The sequence below is a fragment of the Cyprinus carpio genome, chromosome A9 (genome assembly GCF_018340385.1).
Source record: "Cyprinus carpio isolate SPL01 chromosome A9, ASM1834038v1, whole genome shotgun sequence".
Taxonomy (NCBI): domain Eukaryota; kingdom Metazoa; phylum Chordata; class Actinopteri; order Cypriniformes; family Cyprinidae; genus Cyprinus; species Cyprinus carpio.
Window position 1 is genome coordinate 7,394,933 of NC_056580.1, and position 13,849 is coordinate 7,408,781.

General features: G+C 36.8%; 1 long non-coding RNA gene across 1 annotated transcript; it reads left to right on the forward strand.

Moving 5' to 3' along the window:
* The first annotated feature begins 4,104 nt into the window (after positions 1-4,104).
* Positions 4,105-8,335, forward strand: LOC109082095. The gene is made up of 3 exons (XR_006160777.1): positions 4,105-4,658; positions 7,155-7,206; positions 7,783-8,335. It is a non-coding gene; the product is annotated as an uncharacterized LOC109082095 (long non-coding RNA).
* The last annotated feature ends 5,514 nt before the right edge of the window (positions 8,336-13,849 follow it).

Sequence of the window (13,849 nt, forward strand, 5' to 3'; positions counted from 1 at the left end):
ACCGCTATGTACTGAACTGAATCAGAACGCAGATTTCGGTGCCTCATTTCAGTCCAACTTAATTGCCTGAGCTGTCAATTGCAATATTTGCCCTCTGGTGCTCCGAAACAGAAGTATAAAGGATCATCACCGCATGTGATCACTAGATAAATTATACTGCATTCATGTGGTGTCAGAATAATATGGAAAATTATTTTCTGACTAAGAAAATTCACATGAACGGACATTGGAAAACTCTGATTAAATAATAATAAAAAACACATTTGTAGTAACATTAGTGTCCATGTTGTTTTCACATTCCGACTTAAAAGCACAACTCTGGAAATGAGACCATCCGAGGAGCGCGTGAATGCAGCAATTACAATTGCTCTGAAGGCAGCAGGTAGCCTACCATTAGCTAGCTACATTAAACGTGCTTAAATTAAATAAAGCTAAAATAGCTTGTAATAACTTGCCATGAGAAGCATTTCTAAACCTGTTGTCCAACAAAAGAGAATATTATAAAGTTTTACTCCACAACATCAGTCACATGCTTCCTTTTGTGATCTGATGTGGCTTCTTATCACAGAATGAGGCAGAAAATATGTTCTATACTGTAAAAAAGATTATGTTGATTAGCAATGTATTATAACTATACTTAATTATTTTGAAAATACCCAAGATGGCTTGAAGAACAGATAAACTATATTGTCACAGTCAAGTTTTTATTATCTTTATGTTTCCTTCAAATGTTTCTAATTTTTCTTCAGTCACAGCAATAGTTGGATGCTTTTGTTTATATCATGAGTTATGTTACCTCTGTGATGCATATATGAAGTTTCTGTGCGAGGGTGCCCTCTGGCGTCCAGTATGACTGAAACAGACATTAAATGTGTTTATAGTGCTCAATAATGGACAATCCATCCTATTTTGGGAAAAATAATACTTCTCTTAAAAAAAGTAGTATACATATGATAGTAGTAGATATGTTTTAAATAATATTTTGGGGGCACCCCAGCATTCCCATCTCCCAGGCACAGACAAAATATGTTCAATTTTCCCTGATCTTCAAAGTCAAAAAGTTTTCACCTCCAGGATCTTAATGCATGTAGCCCAAATGGTAGAATTTGTGGGACATGAAGCATTAACAAGCGCAAGGACAGTTGGGGGTTCGATTCCCCGGGAACAACACATGATAGGTAAAAAACACAGTTGATAGCCTGAATGCACTGTGAGTCGCTTTGGATAAAATATAGCGTCTGCTGCTAAATGCATATATATATATATATATATATATATATATATATATATATATATATATATATATACACACACACACCACACTTAGCTGCACACGTCTCTCTCTCTCTCTCACACACACACACACACATTGTAAGTTACAAAATATTTTATTTTATTATTGCGATGGTTATTGAAACAGCGGAAAAATTTTATATCCTACATTATATTATATTTACATTATGAAAGGACATCACTGACTTTAGTCTAGCGCGTTTAAGCACTCTACAAAATAAATAAATAAATAAATAAAGAACTACCGCTATCATCAATGAAGCTGTCTACACTGTTTTTCTTTAATGATGAAAGTATCCTGAGTAAAATTGTCAGTCCCATTTTGAACACTAGAGGGCAGACTAAGAACATTCCTGTGCTGTGAGTTTACAGAAATGCTTCTGGAGTTTATATTTATGCTTTTGGCAGACACTTTTCAAAGTATACTTCTATATTACACAGAATAAGAGTCTTCCACAGGCCTTCAGTGGGTCTGTGGCATTACTGCAGGCAGTTCCCATAGTTATTTGATCTCAACCTAACATTTTTTAATCCAAAAAGTCAGATAATTTGAATGTTTTGTTTCATATTTGGCCATTGTTGCCATTTGAGTCAGAGCTGTGTGTGTGTGTGTGTGAGAGAGAGAGAGAGAGAGAGAGAGAGAGAGAGAGAGAGAGAGAGAGAGAGAGAGAGAGAGAGCTGAGATGCCTGACAATACTGTCTAAGTAGGCAGCTCAGTGAGTTGTGAGACTGAGCCACCACATGCTTGACTTGCATATGCAGTAGTTAGTAATGGGTGGAGAAAGGACCGTTTGCAGCCCAGTTGGATCAGTTTGTTGAAGAGTGTGTTGTGCATGTACAGCTGAGGGCAAAGGGCATCTACACCACATAGATATATCACAAAACAAAAAAACAAAAAAAAAAAAAAAATTTGACCACCAAATGAAAAAAACCAAAGGTTAAATATAATATTACCCCCAGAAAAAGCTAAATGGTCATAAAAAACAACACAAGTGTGACCCCCAAATGAACAATACCACAGGTTAAATATCATATGGTGGTGTAGTTATGGATTAAACTGTTCAAACACAAATTAATAATGTTCTCTGAAATTTGTAATTATTCACTATTGATGTTAAAACTAAATGCAAATATTCATTCTTTATTATTTTGGAAATGGAGAAGTTTGAAGTTATCTTATACCTGAGCTTGATACTGGACACTTGTTGACTGATCTGGGCAATCATTATAAAATTAACTGTTGTTCCTTTTGAGGTGTAATAACTGCAGTTTCTTTCTTTCTTTGGAATGTAAATTATAGCAGCTTTTCTAAAATGAGACAGCCTTTATGACATATGTGGCCAACAAATGCAACCTCCGGAGGACTAGCCTTTGAAATGAGACACCGCTAAGGAATGATTCATTGAATCATTCACTCAGAAATCACTGGTTTAAAACACTGATTCATTTAGGAACAGAACAACACCATGTAGCGAAGAGGAGATCAGATACTGGACTTTTGAATCTTGTTCAGCAACATTTTATTCATCTTTATTCACGTCAGTTAGCTTATTTCAGCTGAGTAATGAAGTGTTTTAGTTGCCATATTCAAACATGTTCACATTTGTAACTTTTGATCACATTTCTACTTAGGGAATCATTATAATGCACCAAAGCTAAACTTTGAGAAAAAGAAATTAGTAGTTCACCTCCCCTTCCTGGTCTTTCAATTATTTGTCACAACACTACAGATGCAAAATTAAGGAATCATTCATGAACTTTTGGAGATGCGCAGTGCCCAAGGATCTTCTGAGGCTATTTTCATTCGCTGAGTAAAAGCAGGCAAAAGTAAACAGCAATATTGCTATATAGATTAGTCAATGTTACTTACATGTTTATTGAACAATCGCAGTGATTCTTTTTGTTGACTGAATATCAGAGGCAGGTATCGCTGCAGGCCACACAGGACATAGCTTCAATTGGGTTGTACAGAAGGTCCATAACTAACCCTACCCATACGCTTAACCCCACTAACTTGAGGGTATCCACCTATTGTGACATAAGCTTTCGGTACGGCCTATCAGAGAAAGTCAAGTACCAATCTTGAATAGTTCTGTAGGGGTCATTGTTTTGTAAGAATGTTAAATGCTTGTCCTCTGTTGGAATGCCAGGTGTATACCTCTTTTTGGGCCAGTGCTGTGGTTTCAATGGGCATCTCTGTAGCTTTGAACTACTGATGAAAATAAGTGGGCTGCAAACAGTCAGAGCATGCAGTTCTGTTGATTTACAAAGCCAACTCTTGCTTTTCAAGCCAACACAAGTGCTTATCATTCAGTAGATTCAATGCATGATTATGTGTTGGGATCAAGAGGTCAAAGTTTGGCTGGTTAGCATGGCTCCAATTGTCCTGGCTGGTAGGTGCAGTCAAAGTTGTCTCCATGTTTTTAACTTTGAGGGACGGGGGAGAATTTTTTGGAGGAAGGGTGTTCTAATTATATTTTTATTAGCGATTAAATAATTCAAGGATTTAAATGGAAAAGGGAATAAAAAAAGAAAAATGAACAGTCTTTTGTTTTAAAATATGCACACATTTGCTTTTATTCGTATGCCTAAGATGTTGAAAACATGATACGGCAAAATGTTTCTTGTCTTGTTATGAATTATGTGTATCATGTAAACGATTCAGCCTTTTGTCAAATATTAAATGTTTATCTACTTATCTTGCACTTTTAAACTAAAGTGCAGCACAGGAATTCATGCCTGACTTCTGTGTACACCTTTTTTGATTTGATTGGTCTCAATCATTTTGATTTTGATGACAGAGCGCTGAGGCAGACCAGCCTAAAAATGTATGTTTTATAACTTTTTGTCATTTTAACAACAAACAGAGCAGTATTAAGAATATCAAACATTGAGGGAACAGTTGGTCATTTCTAATTATTGTCTGTGGTGGGAGTAGGAGCAAATCATCTACCTCCACTGATGGACATTCACATGCAGCTGTGTATTCTGAGTACACACTGCTAAATTAAACTCTCTAAGAGTAAGACACAAAACATATATAATCCTATATCTGTCCTATATCATTTACAGTCCTGCCAAAACCTCAAGTAAGCTACAAGACCACATCTCCAGGAGTGATCGAGGCTAACTGTACTGCCGTGGCCCGGCTACAGGCTGAAATTGTGTGGAATGTGGAGGGGGATAACCGGACCATTGGTCCACCTGTGACCACTGCTATCCAGCAGAGTGACGGGACGACTCTGGTCATCAGCACCTTGACCATCCAGGCTGGACTCCTGGAGGATGTCTCTGTCAAATGTCTCTGTCAAATGTCTTGTTCATCAGACTGAAAACTGCCATTGCTGTTTCCATGAACTCTAAAAGTGAGTGTTCTTATTATGCACTTTGATTACGAATGTTAATATTGAATAAATTTGTAAATGTAATTTTTCCTTGATTGGTTTGAGGTAAATGGGACTCATTGTGCTTTGAAAAAAAATACTGTAACTGTCAGAATAAAACGAAAACTCAATCCAAAAAGAAACATCTAGTGAAACCATGCTGCAAAAATGTCTTGTTCTGATCTGTAATAAAAGTTTAAATTATATTAGTATTCTGATACCAAAATGAGATATGATACAGAGTCTTGAAGGCACAACAAGAAAAAAACAAAATTTGAATTATCAGAGAGAGTGAACATCAGTCATGACTTTACTAACATTACAAGTGGACCAAATGTGAAAATTAAAATGATTTAACAAAATTTATGAAATATGATCTTATTTTCCATAGGTTAAATATTATTCATGGTAATTATCACTGAGATGTTCCTTGATGAAACAGACAAAGCACACACGTTACAGTGAAATATGAAATTTGGAAAAATCCCAGCACCGTCTCAAGCTCATACTTCTCTCATTGCATGCTTAATTCTTGTATGGTTGTAATTTCAGCGGTATGTATTGTATGAGCTGTGGTTCACAGCGTGACATGCAGTGCAGCTCTGGTGTTTCAGGTTTATGGGCACATCATTCAGTGTTTTTCCTGGCCCTCGCACTACGTTCATCTCTATAAGAGCTGCTTTTTGCAAAGAATGTAGAGCGACGCTCAGGAAAGCTAATCTTTAAAACCAAGAAAATACTCCCTCTGTAGGTTTTGAAAAGGATGGAAGAGGAGCAGAGAGATCCTGATCACAAAGGGCTGTGTGGCCTGATAAAGGCCTGAAGCTGTCATAGCACCCAGCTGTCACCATCCTTCTGGTGGGACACTTGTAAACTTCTATAACTTTTTTATGCTTTTATTTTTTAAAGACTTCTGCAATAATCTGCTAATTGTCTTCTTTAAAAAGAGACCAACTGTAGGTCTGTATTCCAAAGTGTGCATGAATTATAATAATTTAGGTCTGGATAGTGCACTTTTACATATATGTTAATTATTATATATTTTTTTTTAAATACACTGGCAGACTTTTTCTTGCTAAGGCTAATTTCATAGTTAGCACGTACTGTCTTAAATAGACAAAATTAAATAATATTTTAATACTTTTACAATTTACAACTTATCTACTTTTCTTTTTACAATGTTCCCATTTCTCATTTTCATTTAGTTTAATGTGACTAAAATAGCAAAAATTTAAAACTGAAATCAAAGTGAATAAATCTCTATAGTTTTCAAAAATGTCAAAAATAAATAAAAAAGGACAATATTTTATATTTTTATAAAAATCATAACATCAACAGGACATAAGTGTGCCCAAGTTGAAGAAACATCCAGTGATTAAACATTCAGAAGCCATTCCAAAGTAAAAAGGTAACTAAAAACAAATGCTCTAAAAGTAGCATCCAGTCTGTGGTTTTCTCTGTTTCTCTCACTAGTTGGCACAGCACTCGCTATCTTGATCTCTGTGACTACTGTAGCGTTCCTTCTAGTCCTCTGCCTCTGTTTCTGTTTGTGAAAGTGTGTCCTGCGTAAGGATGGTGAGTATTTGGAAAGCAATCCAAAAGATGAATGAAAACAATCCAGAACAGCCAAGCCAAATGTTACGTCAAAATCATGCAATCAAAATAATGTACAAATATTTAAAGAGACATACATTTCTGTCATCATCAAACCATGCAAAGGTCAATCTTAGCTCTCTCAGACAGCTGTCATGACACATTCACACTAGTTCTCCTGTCCCTGTCATTTAATATTACAACTTGTGCTCTAAAAAGGAGGTACAGTTTGGAAAGTATAATAATTAACAACCTTGGTCTTATAAGGCCCATCTTTGTACTACTGTTAGTTTGAAATATTTTTTGAAATATTTTTGAAGATCTTTTATATCATTTAAACAAAAACTGATCTAATGAGTCTGAGGGTCTGTTCACACAGCAGGGTTTTTTTTTTTTTTTTTTCTGTATGCAAACATGCATAGATGGACGTTTGTGTCTCACATTTTGTGTTTTTTCTAATCCACTGCTCTGCCAAAAATGTGCACCGTGTGAACCACCCCTAAAATTATTATTTCAGGATAATTATCAAGTATGTTTTTCAATACGTATTCATGGTGTCAAATCTAGTATTCAATCAACCTTGTTACACATTCATGAGGGTCTAGAGGTTTTCGCTGTGATATCATTTCCTTTTCTATGACTTTCATAATGCACTGCAAAAGAATGGTCTCTTTCATGTTGTCATTTTAAAACAAAACTGCTTATTTGCTTTTTTTTTTTTTTTTTTGGAAGAAAATAAGTTAATGTTTTTTCCAGCTTTACCTAAAGCCACTCAAAACTTCATCAGAGAAGAAGTGTCATTGTATAAAATGAGTGCTTGATCTGCAGTAAATGAATACATTTTTGTGTGTATGTTTGTGTTGTTCACATGTTCTACATGAGCAGAGCCTGAAGAGCATCAGGTACCGAGAAGACAGAGAGAGACAGACAATTGAATGTAGGTGTCTAAGCCTCTTCCTGTGACCTATTTCTGCTTAACTGCAATGACCTGTACTTCCTTCAACACATTCAGATCTGTTACACTGATATGGGATATTAGTCAAGTTTTTATTGGTTGTGTACAATTACGTGTTTTAAATACTGTTTGATCATATTTCCATAGAGTGAATCATTTTGATTACGGCAGACGACAAGCTTCAGTTCTCTTTACAATTCGGATATGCTGATAATTATAGTATGATCAGTTCTATTTCTTTATAGTTTATAATCTTGATTTTGCTCTGTCCCTTCATAATACCTAATGGTTAGAGATTTGGATAACCAGAAGGTTGCAGGTTCGAGTCTCGGTGCTGGCAGGAGTTAGGTGGGAGGATCAGCGCTTATCTTCCACCCTCATACCCATGGCTGAAGTGCCCTTGAATCACTGATTGCTCCCCGGGCGCTGCCACTGCTCCGGGTGTGTGTTCACGGTTCCTTCACTGCTGTGTGTGTGCACTTGGAGGGTTAAATGCAGAGCACCAATTTCGAGTATGGGTCACCATACAGACAAATGTCACGACTTTCACTTTTCAAGGTGGACATTCACACAGCAGATGAAAGGATGTAAGTCCAGTGAGGTAGACTGAACACACAGTTGTTTTTCACTCTAGACTTTGGATACTTTTAGGAAATTAAATATCTTTTAGCGCAATCTTTTTTAATGTTTAATGATTAGGCCGACTGAACTAGAGATATAGAGACTAAGTAGAACTATTTAATTTAAGTTCTTCAGTCTCTGAGCCTAAAGCAATGGTGGGAAAAGAGGTTGTGACCAGCTTGTCAAAGCATTCGCTATATCAGTGGAAATGCATGATCTGCAGTCTGGAGTGCAATTAAATTGCTGACAAATAGTGTGGATCAGCTGGTTTAATTACTGGAAAATCCTGTTGTTTTGATCTTTGTATTAATACACATGTGCAAGCCAGTGTAATGATAAGAACTGATAAAAAGTGAAAGGTTTTATTTTGTCCTGTGTGTGTTAAATGTTTTGTCATATTTCTGAGGATGTGAGAGTATAGGCCACACTCAAAATGAATAAATTCACTCTAAATTCTTTCTATTCAGTAACATAATGTACATAATGTGAAATAAAGTACATTGTTTTCCTAGTGTAATATATGGATGCTGTTTTTATTGTGTGCTTCAAATTCTGTTCAATTAAATGACATGGTATGGGTTGTACAACATGTGCTTTGTCATGTAGAGGTTTATTCCATTGGCTTATTGCTGTTTTTGAATAATTAATTCAATTAATTCACTTTATTTTAACGTCCAATTCTCGCCATTAACTATTAAGTATGACTTTTGCCTCCTAATTACTGCTTAATATAATTTCGTTAATCTTAATGTAGTTGGTAAGTTTAGGTATTGGATAGGATTAGGGATGTATGGAATATGGCAATGCAGAAGTGTTTTATAAATACTAAAGAATTGCAAATATGCTAGTAACATCCATGCTAATAAGCAACTAGTTAATAGTGAGTATTGGTCCCTATACTAAATTGTTACCAAATTAAAAGATGACGCAGTAATAATTTTTTATATATATATATATATATATATATAAAGTATACTATTTCATATATATATGCAGAATCCTATTTATTGTGTATATCTTGATGCAAATTTGCTGGCAAAAACATGAAAAAAATGTTTCAGGAGAAAGAAGGTTTTCATTGTATCATTCTTTGATACACAAACAGAGTGGAAGTGCTAAGCTGATTTTACTTAGAAGCTATAAGCCATGATCTAAATTACAAAAAGCTTCAGGTCAATGGGAACATTGTTTTTGGAGTGAAGTGATGCAGAGATGCATAAAAGTATATATTGTTGCAAAATTACAAAAAGCTTCAGGTCAATGGGAACATTGTTTTTGGAGTGAAGTGATGCAGAGATGCATATACAACCTGGCTTACAGTGAGCATTCATCTCTCTTGCAGGATAAAGTATCATCCCCACCATCTGACACATGCAGTGCAGACCGTTCAGGTGTTAAAGTTAAGCCGGATGTGTGGTCATGATAGTGCCACAGTGTTTTCTTCTCAGTAATGCACACAGACATATTCATCACAATTCAGAAGATCAAGTCAAGTCACGTCAAGTCTGCTTTATTGTCAATTCTTCCACATGTACAGTACATACATACAGAGAATTAAAACTGCGTTACTCTCAGACCCATGGTGCATACAGATAACACTAACAGTAGAGCCTAAAAATACAGATAGATACAGATCAAATCTAAAATATAAAATACAACTATACAAATAAGGGCATGTTAAAAAATAAATAAATATCATCATGTCATCAGTCATGTCATCCACAAACTTAATGAAGAGCTTGGAGTTGTGTGACGGTGTGCAGTCGTGGGTCAGCAGAGTGAAGAGGAGGGGGCTCAGCACACATCCTTGGGGGACCCCAGTGTTCAGTGTGATGGTGCTGGATTTGTTGCTACCGACCCATACTGCCTGAGGTCTTCCAGTCAGAAAGTCCAACAGCCAGTTGCACATCGAAGTGTTGAGTCCCAGCTGGACCAGTTTGTGAATGAGCTGTTGAGGGATGACTGTGTTGAATGCTGAACTGAAGTCTATGAACAGCATTCTGACATATGAGTCCTTTTTGTCTATAGAGTGCTGAGTGGAGGGCAGTTGTGATGGGGTCATCGGTCAATCGGTTGGACCGATATGCAAACTGGAAGGGGTCTGGGGGGAGGGGGGGGCAGACTTGATATGGTGCATGACTAGCCATTCAAAGCACTTCATGAGGATGGGAGTAAGTGCAACAGATCCCCTGTCATCCACGGCTTCTGGATACCCCTTACACTGAACTGAAATGATGGTGGTAACTTTGAAGCATGTGGGAACAACAGCCTGACTATTCATGAAGATCTAAAGATCTACTAAAGATCTTTGCGTTATAAACACAAGAAGACAATTGTTAGTGTAATATACACATTTGGGCAAAGTTCAAAATTTAGGAATTGGCTCCTTTAAAATTTCTGGGTTGGAATTTGAATCAAAATGACAGAAGGAATTTGCTAAATTGCAATAAAGAAAAAAAAATAGACAAAAGAATATTATAGAAAATGATGTTCTGTTTAAGGATCCCATCATTTAAGCCACTTCATATTGTTTAACTCCAACTTTGGGTTATATTAATTATATTCTGCCTGAAACGTTGATATGAGTATGGCTCACTCTCTCCGTTAAACCAAAGGGTTGAGGGTTTTAAGGGATCTTCCACTATGTTCAGTATAATGAGTTACTGATTTTGATGGTATTTACATTTCTCATAGTGTGTGTGTTATTATTTACTACTATTTGCACCATAGAATATGTTTATTCTGTACATTTATTTTGTCATTCATTGGTTTGTGAATGAGATGGACTTCTGGGACCTTTTAGCTGAAGCTGTTAGAAGATGAGGCAGAAGTGATATTTCAAGTTTAAAAGACTTTATGGACATTTGGGGGGACCTAAAATATATAACATTGCAGCAAATGTATTAAGACAATGACAACAGTGAACAGTAATAAGTTTAAACTTTTACTAAAATCAAATTCAATAGAATGTTCATGAGCCCCATAGTCAGTGAAAAATCACAGCATCAGTAGCTGATTTTATCTTGGACATCATACATGCTATGAGCTCACCTTGTGCATCAGCGCTCACATGCAGGATGAAAACTAGGAACAAAGTCGTCTTCCTCAAGTATAGCCAACCCATCTTAAAAACAAGCCAGGGATGCAACAGATGTTCTTAAAATATAAATTAATCCAGTCTAATCCTTACATCAAAATCACACAAGTGAACATTGTGCTCTTCAGACTTATAGTTGTGGTTTCTATTTCCTTTACCTACACAGCATGCACTCAGTGTGCTTTTGCACATGTATTGAGCTTCATAGATTTTGGACAGGAGAACATTTCTTGCTTCATGGTTTCTTTATTCTCTTTCATCTTGCATACTTTATGCAGTTATTAATTTTGAAGAATACAAAAATCAATCCAAGAATGCATAATTAAGTGATTTCATATGAGTTTATATGATATGACATACGAAAATGTACAATTTGCACCATGAAGATCCACCGCTAAACCTAACCCTGTATATTTGCCTTGTGTGGCTCCAGCCATCTCACATGTGCAACTTAAACAGTTTTTTTTAAGAATTCTTTGCATTAATATCTACATTCTTTAAATGTATGAATAACTCTGCTAATTTCATTCTAACATGACATGCACACTTTCTGTCCAGACTTTTCTTTCTCTGTAAATGCTTGGCAGTGTGACCCAGGTATAGACCTTTTCCCCACTGCTTTCAAAGGGCTTCAAACTGGTTACTCTTGGTAGACTGAAGCAATAGTTAGATCAGTGGCTCCATCTACTGGAGCCAGTTGCATAAACAGCCACTATATTAAGACTGTCTATTAACTAACTAGCAGTTAGCCAAGTGGTAATTATTCTTACTTTTCAAAATCAAATAAGACCAATTTAAATCCCTATGCAAAATACTTTTACAAATGCATTTAGACCTATTCGTAATTTATATTATTATTTATATTATGTTACGTCCCTAGGCGTAATTTTTATTTTGTTGTATTTTGTGTTATTTGTGCGGTATTTGATTATTGCTGCTATGTTGCTTAGTTTGTCTTTGCAGTCTTTTGTTTTCTGTCTCTCTCTCTCCTCTGTGTAAAAGCTTAATGAAGATCAGCTGGTCCTAGTTGGCATCAATCACTTGGTTGCTCTGATTGGCTGATGGAGGGAGAGCTTGTGGATAAAGCTGGAGACTGGTGCCCTTCTTGGGCTCTGCTGGAGACTTCTTTGCCTGCCCCGTGTGCGTGTGTGCGTGTGTGTGCGTGTGTGCGTGTGTGAGTGTGTGCGTGTGTGCGTGTGTGCGTGTGTGCGTGCGTGCGTGTGTGCGTGCGTGTGCGTGCGTGCGTGCGTGCGTGCGTGCGTGCGTGTGTGCGCGCGTGCGCGCGTGCGTGCGTGTGTGTGTTTTTTTTTTTTTTGCTGGAGTGCTGGGAGAGGAGATCTCCAGGTGGCTGGTGGAAAAGTTGTTGTCTTTTCTACCTTGTTCATAAATTTCCTTGTTTCTGCCATCCCTGACCCTAGACAAGGGAGGCATGTAACAATTGGGGGCTCGTCTGTTTTTAACTACACATTTGAACTGCAGTTTTTCTCGTTGCTTTTGAGCGGGTAGCTGCCAAGTTGAATTGGCCGAAAGACATGTGGGCTTTATTGTTGCAGAGCAACCTCATTGGAAAAGCACAAGATGTATGTGCTGCTTTGCCAATTGAGGAGTCATTAGACTATGACACTGTGAAAACAGCTGTGTTGAGGGCATACGAGTTGGTGCCGGAGGCATATCGACAAAAGTCCAGGGTGTGTTTAAAGCAAGCCAAACAAACTTATGTTGAATTGCAAGAGAGAAAAAGGTGTCTTTTGAAAAGTGGTGGTCTTGCTAGTAAGGTTACCACATTTGAGGAATTGCAAGAATTGGTCTTACTTGAGGATTTTAAAACTTGTTTACCGGAAAATGTTGTTGTTCATTTAAATGAACAAAAAGTGGCAAAACTTTCTGATGCAGCAGTGCTTGCCGATGAATTTGCACTTACTCACCGAACTCTCTTCCTCTGCGTGTCAATCTAAAACTTCCCTGGCTACAGAGTCTAGAGTTCAAGATGCACTCAGAGTGAATGTCAACAAGACTAGTGGTGGAGGGAAGTTGTCCTCAAAGAGCACAGATAGGAGGGTTTGCTTTTACTGTCTCGATCCTGGTCATATGATTGTGGATTGTAGGCAAGGCAAGTTTATTTATATAGCACATTTCGTACACAATGGTAATTCAAAGTGCTTTACATAAAAGAAGGTAAAATAATCATGAAGAAAAATAACAAAAATAAAACAAGCAATTTTAAAACATTGGAAATGATTTGAAAATTGACTTATTTAAAATTAATTTAAAACAGTTAAAAATAGAAAATGATTTTACATAGAATACAGTGAATATGTAAAATACAGTGCAATCAATTCGGACATCGCACAGTGCTCATTCAACAAATGCACAGCCAAACAGATGAGTTTTGAGTCTAGATTTAAAATGTGACTAATGTTTTAGCACATCTGATCTCTTCTGGAAACTGATTCCAACTGCGGGCGGCATAGTAACTAAAGGCGGACTCCCCTTGTTTTGTGTGAACCCTTGGTATTTCTAACTGACTCTATCCTAATGATCCGAGTGGTCTGTTAGGTTTATATTCAGTGAACATATCTGCAATATATTTTGGTCCTAGGTCATTGAGTGATTTATAAACGAGTAAAGTACTTTAAAATCAATCCTAAATGTAACTGGAAGCCAGTGTAAGGACCTGAGGACTGGTGTGATATGCTCAGATTTTCTGGTTCTAGTCAGAATCCTGGCAGCAGCGTTCTGGATGAGTTGCAGCTGCCTAATGGTCTTTTTGGGAAGGCCGGTGAGGAGACCATTACAGTAGTCCACCCTGCTGGTGATAAAGGCATGAACAAGTTTCTCTAAGTCTTGACTGGAAACAAAACATCTAATTCTTGCAATGTTTTTTTTTTTTTTATGATAGTATGCTGA